Below are 16,114 nucleotides of genomic sequence, written 5' to 3'. Positions count from 1 at the left end.
CACTAAACACCCCATTTCCAACTATGTTTCTTATGACTCCTTATAACCCTCTTATTATTACTTTGTCACTGCTCCATCATCTACTACCCTTCCTAAATCTGTTTTGGAAGCCTTAACTCATTTAGAATGAAGGGATGTTATGGTTGATGAGATGAATGCTTTACATGACAATGGTACTTGCAATTTGGTACCTTTTCCTCTTAACAAGTCTATGGTTTATTGTTGCTGGGTTCGCACTGTGAAAGTCAACCCTAATGGTTCAATGGCTCTTCTTGTTGCTAGGGGATACACTCAGGTGTATGGTCTGGATTATTCTAATACTTCTTCTCTGGTTTCCAAACTTACATCAGTATGTATGTTCGTCTCCTTGGCTACTACTTGTCACTGGCCTTTGCATCAGTTAGATGTGAAAAAAATGCCTTCTTGCATGGTAACCTTGATGAGGAGGTTTATTTGGAGCAACCACCTGGGTTTGTTGCTTAGGGGTTAGGATTAGTGTGTCAACTCAAGAAGGCTTTATATGGTTTAAAACAGTCGCCCGGAGCATGGTTTAGTCATTTCAGCGTTGTAGTACTTGAGTTTAGTCTTGGACGGTGTGTTGTGGATCATTCCATATTTTATCATCATACTTGATTGAGTAGGATCCTTATTCTTGTTTATGTGGATGATATAGTTATTACAGGTGATGATGATAAAGGTATTTAGAGTCTCAAGCTTTTTCTACTCACTAAGTTTCAGACCAAAGATTTGGGACCGTTGAAATACTTCTTGGGTATAGAAATATCAAGATTTCATATTGGAACTATTGTGTCACAAAGGAAATATGTTCTTGATCTATTAGATGAAACTAGCTTGTTGGGATCAAAACCGGTTGACACACCCATGGATCCTAACAAGAAGTTAATGCTGGATATGGGTGATTTGCCACCTAATCTTGGACAATATCGGAGAGTTGTTGGAAAGTTGAATTATCTCATAGTGACTCGGTCGAATATATGTTTTGCAACAAGTGTTGTGAGTCAATTTCTAGATTCTCTAAGGACAAGTAATTGGGACATAGTAATTCACATCTTAAGATATCTCGAACGTTCACCAAGGAGAAGAGGTCCTTAATATTATAATCATAGCCACACTTATATCCATAGATATACAAATGCAGATTGGGCTAGATTACCTTTCGATCGGAGATCCACCACCGAGTACTGTATCTTGGTTGGTGGTAATTTATTTTCTTGGAAAAGTAAGAAATGAATTGTGGTAGCAATGTAGTCACCTGGATTATTACAGAAATTAAATAATAAAGAAAGGAGAGAGAAAAGAATTTTAAAAAAGGGCCTCAGCAGGGTCTCGTCGATGAACGCTCTGTGTTGTCAATGAACAGCCTCCTTAGACACGTCGACGAGGACACGAATCTCGTCGACGAGGTGATACTGAGAGGTGTGATTTTAGAGCTTATGGATTGTCGACGAGCTCCTCACTTTCATTGCTGAGATACCTTCTACGGCTCGTCGACGAGTATGTTTGGCTCATCGATGAGGCCACGTGGCAGACTACCTATATATATATATGAAAACCAAATTATAGCGAGAGAAATCATTTTCTCTCAACTTTCTCTCTCTCCTGCATGGCTCTCTCTACTTATCCCTAGATTTCTTGCCCTGTTTCTCCCCATTTCGACAATTAGAAGGTGCCATATTGATTATGGGGATATTTTCTACAAGTCTGTTGGAATAGATTATTGGTTAGGCCAACTTGGGCACCATCCCAAAATCAGGGTAAGTAAATTATTTAGGTATTTCCAGTTTTATCAGACTTATTTGAGTTTAGATTTTGTATTGTATGATAACATACTGAAGTTCTATGGAGCAAAATTAAGGTGTTATGATTTCAGGGTTTTGGGGCTTTTACTGCAGGCAAGTTGGGGATCTAGTGGGTGTTTCCAAGAACCCAAGTAAATAATAAATAGTTTATAATTCAGGAAATATGAGTTTGAGAACTATTCTAGGAATTTAGTGATTGACAGGGAAGTATGTATGTGTAATATTAGGATTTTTGGTATTATAGACGTTTGGGCATGAGTTAGAATTTAGCAAACGAGCCTAATTATTAGGTAAGGGGAATAAATTATGTCAGGTATTTTCAGAAGTTTAACTAACTTAAATAGAGCATGTGATTATGAAAATATTAAATATGATTATTTCCAGCAGAAGTTTATAGGTATTCTAGGCAAATCATTATACATGAATTATCGCTCAAGTTGTGTGGCATAAGTAAATAAATATGATATAACATTTAGTTTTAGAAATTACATATGTTATAGTATAGTGTTTAGGAATACTTCTGTTGAATAGGAAAATAGATTTAATATGTATTATTAGAGAATATGATATCAGGATAGATTTTATGTTTAGAATATTACTTATACTCGTGTGGCACGAGTATGATTTTCTATGGAAATTATGTTAGATCGAAATACTACGTTTTCCCAAAATAAGCAAGTTATAATAAGTTTTCAGGAAAACTATATAAAAATACAGGAATTATGGTTTAAAAATATTACGTTAACAAAGCAAAAATTTTATGCTCAGTAAGATATATTATGACCGTCTTAATATCGTGATCGGTATGAAAGACGATTGTTTACAGTGTTGTGTAGATAGGTATAATCGTATTCCCTCCTCGTATATGAGTCGGCATGAGATTATTCTATTCTTATACAGGTCAGCATGAGGATAAGTATAGAGCAGAGTCCCTCCTTGTATATGGGCCAACATGAGGCCATCCTCCTTGTATAATGGTCAGTATGAGGATGAGTATAGAGTATATTCTCTCCTCGTATACAGGCTAGCATGAGATTATTCTCCTTGTATATGAGTCAGCATGAGGATGAGTATAGCAAAGTCCCTCTTTGTATATGGGCCAGCATGAGGTTATCCTCCTCGTATACAGGTCAGCATGAGGATATGTATTTCTGAATATTATAGAGCTATGATATGATAGTTCCATACAGTAATATGATATGATAGTCTTATTAAGTATTATGAAATGACAGATCTAAACAGTGTTATATAGAATTATGGGTATAGAGTATAGTCCCTCCTCGTATATGGGCCAACATGAGGTTATCTTCCTCGTATACGAGTCAGCATGAGGATGAGTATGACAGAGTCCCTCCCTGCATACGAGCCAACATAAGGTTGTATCCTCCTTGGATACAAGTCAACATGAGGATGTGTATGACAAAATATTATAGAAATAAGATACAATAGTTTTATATAGTATTATGATATGACAGATCTATGCAGTATTATGTTATGGAAAATTATTATAGAATTATGTTACGATAATTCGATGCAGTAATACGATTCAACAATGTTGTATAGAGTTATAACTATTTATACAGAAATGTGAATCTATACTAGGTTATGTCTACATACAACAATATGATTTTATACCAAATTACATATATACAGGCATGTATATAGATCTATGAGAATAAAGTATTTGGTGAATTAAAATACGTTTTGAAATGGAAATATGTGTTTTCAGATATATGTATATAAGTGTGAGAACAGTATAAATGATATTACAGTAAAAGTGCATGAATAAATTGTTATATCTTGCTTACTTGACAACTCACCTGCCACATACTGATAATAATTTATTCCCACTTACTGAAAAGTGTCTCGCCCCATGGAAACTTTAACTTTTTACAGATTCGTGTGGAGGATAGAAGTAATCAGAGTAGCATAGCAGCAGTGTGGGTGGGATAAAAGGTCTTACCTAGAATTGTATTATATTATTAAGACTTAATGATTTTTTAGCAGTAGGGATATAATTTGTGATGTCATTGATGATATTATTATATTGAGATGATTTAGTACTCTAGTAATTGATTATTAAGGTCTTCCGTTGTATGAAATGTTCAGGTCGTTATAGTTGGTATCAGAGAAATTGAGCGAAAATTTTAAAGCCGTTACAAGTAAGGTCAAGTGTTGAATCGGAATATAGATTTATGGCTCACACTAACTGTGAACTTGGCTAGTTGAAGAACATTGAAAGAATTGGGTTTTCTGCATTCTCAGCCTATGATGTGTGATAATCAAGTTGTTCTTCATATTGCCTCCAACCCGGTCTTTCATGAGCAGACAAAGTTAGGAGCTTATGACATTTATGCTCCAGCTTGAGGGAGAGTGTCAGAGGTATTGAGTGTGTTAGTATATTAATTAGTAAGAGTTCGCAAGGGTATTATTATCATCATAATGTAATTAAATTTGTATTATAAATAGAGGGAGAGACCTATCTTCGAGTTAGGTCATTCATTTTTAATCAAATCTCAACAATAACCATAGCTAAACAGGTTCAAACTTAATAGCATTTTATATTAAGAATCCCTTCCATGATTCATATTGTTTTCTAATAGAGAATTCTACTTTGCATGTGACAAGCTGAAAGTTTTACTTCCTCCAACCCCAACCCCCCCCCCCCCCCCGGGCGCTCTAATAGAAGTAATAATAATAATAATAATAAAGGCCAAAGAGCAAAAGACACTCACCCCGCCTGAAGTTTGCCAAAAAGATCAAGAACTCGCCTAAGGTTTTTAAAATCCCACGAACCTCTCTTCAAGTTTGAATTTATAGACATTCATTCCCCCTCATGTCAACTTTCTATTAGTATTCAAATGAAGTTTAAAAAATATTTTTCTAATTATGTCCCCAATCAAGCTGGTAGCTTCCTGCACGTGATGTGGTTGAAAAAATGTTTCCCTTTGTACCCTTATTTACATAATGCATTTAAAAATAATTTTTAAAAAGTATTTTTTTCAATTATGCGCTTAATCAAAGCTACTAGCTTCCTACACGTGATGTGGCTGAAAATATTTTTTCCCTTATTTACATAATGCCTTTAAAAACAATTTAAAAAAAAATTATCCAATTAAGCCATCAATCAAGAGTTGCTAGCTACCTAACATGAAGTGGTTGAATTTATTTCCCCATTTTGCCCTTATTTACACAATGCTTTTAAAAATAATTTTTCCCTATTTTTCCTTTAGTTATATGTTGACAGCATGGTACAATTTGCCTTTAAAAATATATTTTTTCCCTTTTTGCCCTTAATTGTATGTTAGCATGGTTCATTTGCCATTGAAATTTTTTTCCCCTTTCTTTACCCTTATTAAGCTATTTCACGTTGCCTACCTTCAAAAAAAAAGAGACAAATCTATCAAATGGAAATTAACATTCAATTTTACATCCACATCTAATTGAAACAAAAATAATAAATTTTTGGCAATTAGATCCATATCTAAGACTATACTTTTTATGATATGCTCTCCTTATTGCATGGTTAGTATGTATCTAGAACTCACTCTGCTAGCAAAAAGAGCCAGTAAGAATTGACCCATGGCAAAGTATAAAAATGTGAAGAATATCAAAAACACACAGTAACTAAAATAGACTAAAGAATAATATCCATTACCTATTTTAGAATATTGTCAAATAAATGAGTTTGCAAGTATTTCTAAGTTACATATATATTAAAGCAATGAGAGCCAAAAATTTATTATTTTTGTTTCAATTAGATATGGATGTAAAATTGAAGGTTGATTTCCATTTAACCGAGTTGTCTTGTTTGCTTTGAAGGTGGGCAACATGAAATGGGCTTTGTAAGGGTAATGAAGTGGTTAAAATTTTCCAAAGGCAAATGAACCTTCTATAGTATGTAATTAAGGGCAAAAAGGAAAGAATATTTTCAAAGGCAAATTGTACCATGCTGGCAACTTATAATTAAGGGAAAAATAGGGAAAAAAATTACTTTAAAAAGCATTATGTAAACAAGGGCAAAAAGGGAAAAAACATTTTTCAGCCACATCATATGTAGGAAGCTAGCAGCTCCTAATTCAAGACATAACTGGGAAAAAATTAATTTTAAAGGCATTACGTAAATAAGGGTAAAAAGGGAAAAAAAATTCAAACATATCATACGTAGGAAGCAAGCTGCTCCTAAAACAAATTATTTTTTTAACTTTCGTTTAAATACTAACAAAAAGTATACATAAGAGGGTATGAGTGTGCGTAGATGCAAACTTGAGGGGAGGTCAATGGAATTTTAAAAACCTATGGGGAGGTCTTTTCTGTTTTGGTAAACCTTAGGGGAGGTGAGCGCCTTTTGCCCTAACAATAATAGCAACAACAATAACTTGCAACGAGCATGCACTGTGTGTGTGCTCCAAAGCTCCCTATGTCGACCTTATAGGTCACGCCCGGTTTTGATTATGACAAATACTCATTGTTTCTAATGAATGTTTGAAACTTTGTGCAAGAACCTAAACTTGTCAAGATCAAGATGCACGTAAAGCAAGTGAAGATTGAAGACCAATTTATATTCATGATTGTAATATATGTTTCTCCTACATAATTGGTCTGTAATAGTTAATTAGGGTCTTTAGTTTGTAATAAGCATACACACATCATATGCATGGTATAATACATAAGCTCGTAATGCAAATGACCTTAGAAAGACTTTAGGGGTTAGTTGACCGACACCAGATTTTTTCAGTGTCTTCAAAAGGACTTAAAAATGACCCTAGGACACTCACTTTTGCACTCATAAATGTTAGGCACTTGAATAGGGCGAATGTGAAACGAATCGGGACTGAAATGCACACTTTGTGCACTTTCGGTCGACCAACCTTGGCAGTTCATTCTGCCCCCGTCAACCGAAACAGTGTAGTTCAAAAAATCCCGGTCGACCGAAACCTCCTGAGGTCAACATTTTGACCACCTGATCGACCGAGCCCAAATTGCATTTCAATTGTCTGGTCGACTAAGGGTCCTCGGGAGAAATCTCAACTGTCTGATCGACTGAATCACCCAGTGCAAATCTTCTTAGTCGACCGAACCTCAACAAAATGAAAAAATCGCCTCGGACATATACGTCCAGTCGACTGAGTCCTTAGTTCAAAATCATCTCGGTCGACCGAGCCTCTTGGGTTGCCTGATTTTTAACCATGGTTAAGTTAATTTTATGAGGGTTAAAATACTTAAAACATCATTAATCTTTTCCAATAATTTCGACTATGTCCCCAACGATTATATTTCATGGAGTGTCTATAAATACCCCCTCATTTGGGATTATTAGAATGAGATTAGAAGATTTGATTATGGAAAATTCTCTAAAAATCCAAAAAACCTATAATACTCATTTTCATACTAAAACCAATCGTACTTACCTTCTCCTATTACTCATACTCTTTGTAAGTTGATTGAGTAATTATTCTCAAAGGTTTGCTCTCCTTGTTTATTTGATTGAAATGATTTTCTTAAGAGCTAAACCTAAGTGTTCTTAGGGGGCTTCATTCATAAGCCTATCCTAAGAAGACTTGCTTAAGCTTCTGAGTATTGCATTTGTGTTGCAATATCTTAGGAAACTTGTTTTTGTCTTTGGGTTGCAAAAATTATTTTCAAAACATACCCAAATATCTTGTGTGATTTATATTGATATATCTTTGAGAATATATTTGTGTTTGTAATATAAATCTTTGTTGCAATATCTATTTGCATATCATTTGCTAAATACAAAGACTATACATCTTTTGCAAACCAAGCATATACATCATCTACTATTTACGTGATTGATATCCTTCAGACTGATACATTTGAAACTTGCTTGACATCTTTGTGTGAATCTGTTGAATGAATATCTTGAAAAACAAAGATTGTTTGTTGACACTCTCACACACTCATTACACTGATAGTAAATATTTTAAAAGTTGAAATATTGGACCACACTAAGCTTACATGATATATCATTTGTGGTGTATGTGATTGAACGCATTTGGGTACATATTTGCTTTATACGAAAGTACAATCACTGTACCAGTTACTTTGTGAAAAATACTGTTATATTTCTAATTACGCGCCGAAACTGCGTAATTGGACGCTTAACTCGGTCTTTACCGTTTATATTTTTAATTAAATGTCCAAATTTATTCAATATTTTAATAAAGTGTCAAAATCATCATTCTTGAATTTTATTGCACTATTTATGAGAATTTGGTAATTTTTTGTCGCAGGAAAATTCCCGGGAATCAAAACCGACACCTGTTCGTATTTTGTACATAACTTTTCTATCCGAGCTCCGATTGAGACGATTCAAATTTATGGAGAAAGCAGAAAGGATTATCTACAACTTTCGTGTTTTAAGTTTTGTAAGATACAGGCTCCAGAAGAGCAGAATTTGTAATGAATAGAGAATGAAAAAAATGAAAAAAATATAGCAATTCGGGTTTCCTATTCGGGTCTAGGGCTTTCCCTCCTATCCTATTTAACCCTTCTCTTTCTCTTCCTGCATAGGAAGCCCCCATGGCTCCCCATTCTCCTCTTCTCCTTCTTCTTCTTTTTCTTCTTCTTCTTTAGCTTGTTTTATTTGTTCTTTTCAATTCTGCTTTGCTCTTTGTCTCTTCTTTCTTATTCTTCCCTGCTCTCCTTCTTCTCTTCTCTCCAATTTCTTTGCTTTCTCTTGCCCAACCTCCAGCCTCTCTACTGTACGTGAATCAACAAACCACCTGTGAGCTTCCACGAGCTACTGCACAGTCCATAGCACAGCACCCTGCTGCCATGGCCTAAAGCTTTCATGGCTTTTCTTTTTCTCTTTCTCTCATCTTTTCTTTCCTTTTATATAATTTTTGGTTAGTTGAATAAGTGTTAAATGTTATCTTTTGAAGATTATTTAAAGTTTTGAATTTGAATATTGTGTTAGTCGGATAATTGTTAAGTATTAATTTTCTTTGGGTTATTTGAAATTTTGAATTGCGAATGTTTTTAATTTTTGGTTCTTTTTGAAGCTCAGCTTAATTAGGGTCAGATTTATCAAAGTTTGCATTTTTATTGTGTTTCGATAGCATTTAAATTTAGGTTTTTGTTTGTGTTTTTTTATTTTGGTTCAAGTTCTTGACTTTTGTTAAAGTTTTGATTTTTAATGTGTGTGTGTGTGATTGAGTTTCTATTATGTTCTTTAATTCCATGATTAATGTTACCATTTTTAATTAGTGCGTGTTTCGATGTTTCCTTAGGTAGATTAGAGTTTCCATTCTTGCATGTTTTAGTTCCATGTTTTAGGTTTCAGTTTTTATTAACGGGTGTGCTAATGTTTCTTTAAGTAGACGTAGGGTTTCTATTCTTGTTTTCTTTTATTTAGTGAATGTTAGTTTAGAGTTTTAAATTACGTGTCATTTAATTCATCAAAAGTGAAATTGAACCATCTTGAAAACCCGAATCTGAACCGAGTTCAGTGCAATTTAATTTTGATTAGAAGAACGTAAAATCTGAGATTAAAAGCATTCCCTGAGGAGACGATCTAGCCCTTGGGCTTAATATTACACGACAGAACTCCTATACTTGGGATAGCTTTCGAGCTGCTTATTTTTCGAGTGAGTCAATTTCCAGGCACGGTCCAGAAGAGGGAGACTAACCCTTTGAAATAGTCCCGGATTGACTTAAACCCGGTTAGGAAAGTTAGGTGTGTCATGTTGTTAAGGCATGTCGGTTGAGGTCAGCCTCTTGAATTGACCTGATTGTAAAGGTTGAGGTCAGTCATATGCTAATTGACCTGATTGTAATCAGGGTCGCTCCACCTTTAAGTGAGCCTTTAGTGGAATTCTCTGGCTTGCGAGCAAGAGGCAGGGACGTAGGAACAGTTGGCCAAACCCCAAAAACATATCATGTGTCTATTTACATTTCCGCACTTTATATTTACCGCACGTATATGTTATGGTATGAATGATGTGCATGATTCAAATTCCGCATATTTTATTCATCGACACATTTGGAATTGTGTAGAAAGATCCTAGGTTACCCAATCAAATTTACTTATGGTTTAACCTCGGTTAAAATTTTAAATTTCCAATTCACCCCCCCCCCCCCCTCCCCCCTCTTGGGAATACACCAATTCTAACACCCCAAATTTTTATTTTTATTTTTAAAAAAAATTATAGAGAAGGACATAAGGTGAAGGTTATTTTGATTTGATTACACAAACAATTATATGGGTATTTTGGGGCATTTAAAATATTAGACCAAGTTATGGGAATCACCTATCTTCTTAGTAAAGATAATAATACTAAAATGTTACATTCTTCTACATTTAGTGGCAATAAGTTTATCATTTCTTTCAGAAGTCAATTTTTCTTTCTCCAACTCCATTAAATTCGGTGAGGTGTAAATTTGAGTGGGCCTATAATCTTCTATGAATATAGATTCTTCTCTCTTTTCTTCAAAAACAAGAGTGAGCCTAGAGTCTCCTATCAATAGAAATTCTTCTCTTTCCTTATGGATGAGTAAACTTTTATTGCAACATGCAAGGCCTCGAGGCACCAAATCCTTCTGGTGCACAATAGTGTTCACTTCAAAAATGACTGCAACTATGGCATCCAATTTAAATTTGGTTTAACAAGGTTGTTGTCCCTCTTCCTACGTCTTGGGAAGCACAATGCCTAATTCTGAATATACAAAACTCCTTTATTCTTCAAAGTAAGGATTTTAGTCTTAGGTTTGAACTCAAGACTCATATTCTTTTGTTGCGTTTAAAATTCTCATTCTAATGTTTAAGATTTTATTCAACTAAGTTGACCTTGGAGAACAGCTCCTTAACCTTTGCAACCTTGGTCTAAAGTTTGATTAGGTCTTCTATGATTGTTGGAAAGATCAAAAGTCAAAACTACAACATTGGGGTGGACCTAAACCCACTTACAAGGCTTGAAACTATTGATTTTGCACCCCCCCCCCCCCTCCCCCAAGCTTCGCACTCAATTAACCTCTTTCAAGCTAGGCTCTCCCCAAAATGAATGGGTCAACACCCCACCTTGTGCATGCACACAGGAGAGATTTTTTATGCTTGTGATAAACTCTTGGTTTTTATTAATTGATAGGGTATATGTAGTACTATAATATAAGGAATTCCAAAAGAGGCTACACAAGCAATGTTGTACATGAGTTAAGAAGGAAAAAGGCAAAGAACAAGGCACCAAAAGAGTATGGTAAACTTAGGAGGACACTAAGCTTTTGTTTTAAGAAATTCACTTGTGAGTTTTTACTACAATGAAAAAATGGAGTGGAGGATAGGTGTTTATATATATATTGGTTGCGCCCAAGACCTAATAAGCTTAAACTTTTGGGTCAAGTTGGTGCTCACTCATGTGTATCAAGCTCGCTCATGGACTCTTCCGACCCTGACAAGTCGTATCAAAGGCAACAATTCATAACTCTAGGCAAGCAATATTGCCAAGTGCGGCTGAGGCCAATAAGGATCATCTAGGCCTAATAGATGGATCTGAATAAGGTCAATACGTGAGAGGTAGGTTTGGCTTGGAGGCACTTGGAATGTAATCTGAAGCACATAAGATGCAAGGATAAGGTCCACTTGAGCAACTGTTAGATAATTAGGCTTATTCTCACAAGAGAGATGGTTTTCGCTTATTAGGGAGAGTTCGAATTACATTCAAGAAGTCGTGCATGTGTTCCTATAGATGTAGACACGGGAAAAAGGAGCAGTGCTAAGTGAACTCCCATGGTTGAGTAATGGCTCCTAGTTTGTTACATGATAAATAATGGCTTCTGTTCAAAAGGAAGAGATTGGAACTCACAAATGATGAGGAGATTGTTTAGAAATCTACTTGAGAGTTTGTCTCCGCATTGAAAAAACAGAGTAAAGGATAGGTGCTCAAGTTGGTGTTCACCCATATGTGTCAAAGCCCACCCATGGACTTCTCTATCCTCCTGACATTTTGAAATATGAATCACAGAAAAATCAACAACGAATAGAGAAAAATCTTGCAGAAACGGATGAAATTAAGAATATTAACATTATGACTTGTCGTTGTGAGCCCAAAACATAAAAGGCTCCACTCTTAGGTTACATTTTGATTTGTTGAATATCTATTCCTAGGAGTAGGATAGAATGCAATGAGTATGAAATAAAAAAAATTATATGCAAAGATAAATTTAAAAAATAAGTCGGTCATGCAAAAGTTTATATTATTCCACTCAACATGGAATAGAATGGGAACCATGGTTTTAAATAAAGGCCGCAACCGTTACGTAACATCGTTACGTAACGGTTTTTTGGGTTACCGATACCGTTACACACCGCGAAATCGGTGAGAAGAAAAATCACGGCCGTAGCGGGCGTTACGGACCGCAACCGTCACGTAAAGGCCACTATGGCCATTACGTAACAGCTATAAGACTGTTACAACAAAAATTTTACATTATTTTTTACTTTTTCTTCTCACTTTTTCCCTCTCTTTCATAAATTATTCTCAATATACCATGTGACGAGAGGGGGGAAAGATTATAATGAGAATGACAATGATACAAAATTTACTATTTCTTTAAATAATCACAATAGATGCATTAATTAACAATTTGAAAATACTAGTTAGGAAAATATTTTATTTTGATATTGTAATGTGATATTTATGTTCTATATTTTTCAACTTCAACCATCTTTCTTTTCTAACTATTTTATATTTGTATTATTTGTATGTCTTATGTGTCTAATAAATTAATAAAGTGTATAATGTATTTTGTTCTATTAATTAATTTAGCGCACATAAGAATTTATCACAGATAAGAACAATGAGAAGTATAAATACACACACACACACGTAATTTTTCTATCAGTGGTGGTTTAAAATAAATGTAAACTTGTTGCCCTTACCAAATAACTTAGTTACTCGAACTAAAGGATCCAAAATACACTAAAATTCTTTCTAAGAATGGCTAAAAGCTTAAAACATGCAAGTACGCTAATATGCACAAGGTTGTGAGTGCTTCAAAAAAATTCACGGCCGTTACACCGGCTTCCCGTTATGTAACATCCGCTACTCCCGCTTCCCATTACACCCGTTACCGTTATGTTATGTTACCCACAACCGCAATTTAAAACCATGAGGGGAACAGACATTCTCATAATGAAATTTAGAAATAATTGTTCTTTGTCACGAACTTAAAACATATTTTACATTATTAAGTGTTAGCACAATTTTTATGCAAACTATCAAATGCTTCTATTATAACCATTCTACTCCTAGAATAGACATTCGATCAAATATTGCCTCAGCAAGGCAAGTACTTCCTTTCTTCGAAACCAAAACAAAACGAAGACTTGGAAGAAAGATTTGGAGAACGTTATGTCAATATTATGACAATTTGACCCATTACAATGATGTGAGGCTCACATCATTTGGGTCCGCAGCAAAACATAACTCTCTTTCTGTTGAGTCCACTAAATCCTACATGGAAACCCATTCTTTTGCCAGCATCTCTCAACAAAACAAACCATTAAATTAAAAGTTTTGTCCATCGTTTTACCTATCTTCTACAGCAATTTATTAAAGAGTTTCCAAAGGCATTAAAAAAACTACAATGCAGAAATGTAAAAACATACTGGGTAAAAACACACACACACACACACACAAAATGGTCAATGAAGATGTCCAGACTGGTGACGACAACAATCCATAACATCCTGAATTATCCCAAAACAAACGTGAAGTAAGCATCAAAGATGAGTTTTTAATATCCAGATCAGAGAGCCAGGAGAGCGACAGACACAGCGTGCGTGAGAGAAATGCAGTAAAGAAATGGCAAAGGAGGAAGAGCGTCTCACCGAAACCGAAGACGCAGAGAATAGCAGAGCAGAGCAGAGCAGTGTTTCGGTCGTCAAACCCAAGTCTATCTCACTGTGCCCTGTAAGGAAGAGGCATATGTCTGTCGGTCCCTCTTCTGTATAGTAATAAAAAGGCCCTTCTTCCTAAGAAAGGAAAAGCTAGTGATTCCCTACGTCGCCGGACCTCGTTAGTAAACCTTTATTCCAATAATTTCCTCATCTGCGGAGGTATCGAGCTGACGTAAGCATCACCTGCTCCGTCCATTGACAGGCCTCGCACTTGCATCACTAGAACACGTTTCTCCCTTTGATTGGAAATTTCTCTTCTGACCAATAATACTCCGAAACGTGGCCTTTAAAGTGTGGACTTGAGCTTGTCTGATTCTCCCCTGCCGCCAACCAAAGGAGCTCGGCGTTAAAATTCTTTAATCCAGTGCAGCGGCGACTCTAGATCTAGGCGTAAGCGGGCAATAGAATACGGACGCGTCGGAAGATTATTGCTGGTGCACTGTGGATGGTGGTCACTTGCCGTACTGGAACATAACCGACGGTTACTTAATGAGGTGGTCTAGCATAAGTGCTTTTCCCGTCTTTTGGCGGTAGTGGGATTCGCATGCAGTAGCGTACTGCATGATCCCAAGTTCTTGGAAATCCGGGATTCTATCGTCGCCTCCCTCCAAGTTACCTGGGTAACCGGTAGCACAGGTTAGCTGAGAGCCGTGACGCCGAAGGGAAAAATTGTATCAGGAATGCGTGAGGAGATTCGCCTAATCATCATCGAGGGACAAATGTCATGTAATCATCAAGCGACGGAGTATATATAAACACTAGACATGAACTTATGATTAGTAAAAATGTTTAGAAATATGTCAAGTTTATTAGTAGGATTAATTTCTTGGGTTTATGATTTGTAATCATAAAATTGATGCGACAGTAAGCCTTGGATCAATAATGAGATTGCTCTTTCATGATCAATTGGTCACGGGTCAAATCCAAGGAAATAATCTCTCTACATAAAAAGTAAGGATGAGGTTACCTACACGTACTTATGACAGCCCCCTACTCTCGCAAAACAGGGAGCCTTATGACTTAGGAACACCCTTTTTTAATCATCAAATTGATGAAAGTTTGACCAGAAAAGGGATATAAATATGTGTAATTTCTTCAACCAATATCATACATCCATAAATTAGTCTAATATTAAACGGTCTAGTAACACTTCATCTCTCTCTCTCTCTCTCTCTCTCTCTCTCTCTCTCTCTCTCTCTCTCTCTCTCTTACTTTCCTCTAAGGTAGTGTTTGATTTATAGTCAGAATCGGTATTCATTGGAATCTGTTGCGATGTCCCAGCGCGTGTGTGCCCCGAGCGGCGAAATAAACATGAATTTTGAATTTTCAAGGAAAGTATGGAATGTCGGAATTGCCACTGACCTTTTAGTGTGGTTAGAACACATAATTACTACCTCGTTAGGGGTAGAGTGGGTCTATGCTACCAGAGTTAGGCTCAGGAGTTACACGAGGGGAAGGTACAAACACCCCCTACGCGCCCGTTCTTATGAACAGTACCTAATTAATTTGAAATTATCCCTAAGTTAATCTAATAAGTCTTTAAATTACTCATTTTTATGAATTTATAAATACACATGGAAAATAAATAAATAAATAAATATAATATAATATAATATACATATATATTCCCTCAGAGCTTAAGGTACGTGATGCCCGAAGGCTCAAACCCCCGCAATAAAATCATAGGGATAAAGAAAATCGAAATTATTTAAAAATAATAAAAATAATACTAAAATATAGAAATAAGTACCATAATACAAAATAATAAATATACAGTATAATAAGCATACCATGTATATTAAAATACTAAAAATATCCTAATAAGTAATACTAACCACAAACATAGTAATCATACCATAATGTATACCGTATATACTAAAAACACTATAATAATGCTTCCTACCATGCTAATAATAATAATAATAATAATAATAATGGTATGCACATCGAATATTATATATAAATATGACAATACAAATGAAATCCCATAAATAGTATACAATATATGAACATGCAAACAAAATTATGGAAATAATTCAAACTACAAACCTATTAGGCAAGTGTATACATATACCATATAGAAACAACGTGATATTTAGGAAACATAGCAAACATCTAAAATAGAAACACAATAACATATGCGGTCAATAATAATAATAATAATATATATATATATATATATATATATATATATATATATGCAAATAATTATATGAGGCAATCACTATAATAAATATGCAAACTACTCATGCAATTAAATGATAATATAAATATACCAATAAACAATTAAGGCAATGAAAATATTATATATGCAAATTAAATATACAATAAAAATATGCAATCAATAATAACATAAATATAAGGTCATAATAATAAT

At 35.0% G+C, this 16,114-nt stretch overlaps 1 protein-coding gene across 1 annotated transcript in view; it reads right to left on the bottom strand.

Annotated features, from left to right (window-relative positions):
* The window catches only part of LOC131153391 (probable RNA-dependent RNA polymerase 1), a 66,160-nt gene extending 52,376 nt beyond the window's left edge, over positions 1-13,784 (bottom strand). The window contains exon 1 of the mRNA XM_058105663.1: positions 13,669-13,784. The gene's annotated coding sequence lies outside the window, so the exon portion shown is untranslated. The remainder of the gene's footprint in view (positions 1-13,668) is intronic.
* Positions 13,785-16,114: the final 2,330 nt, after the last annotated feature.

This window comes from Malania oleifera, chromosome 4 (genome assembly GCF_029873635.1).
Source record: "Malania oleifera isolate guangnan ecotype guangnan chromosome 4, ASM2987363v1, whole genome shotgun sequence".
NCBI lineage: Eukaryota > Viridiplantae > Streptophyta > Magnoliopsida > Santalales > Ximeniaceae > Malania > Malania oleifera.
Note: the sequence above shows the minus strand (reverse complement) of the source record. Positions and strands in the feature narration are given on the sequence as shown.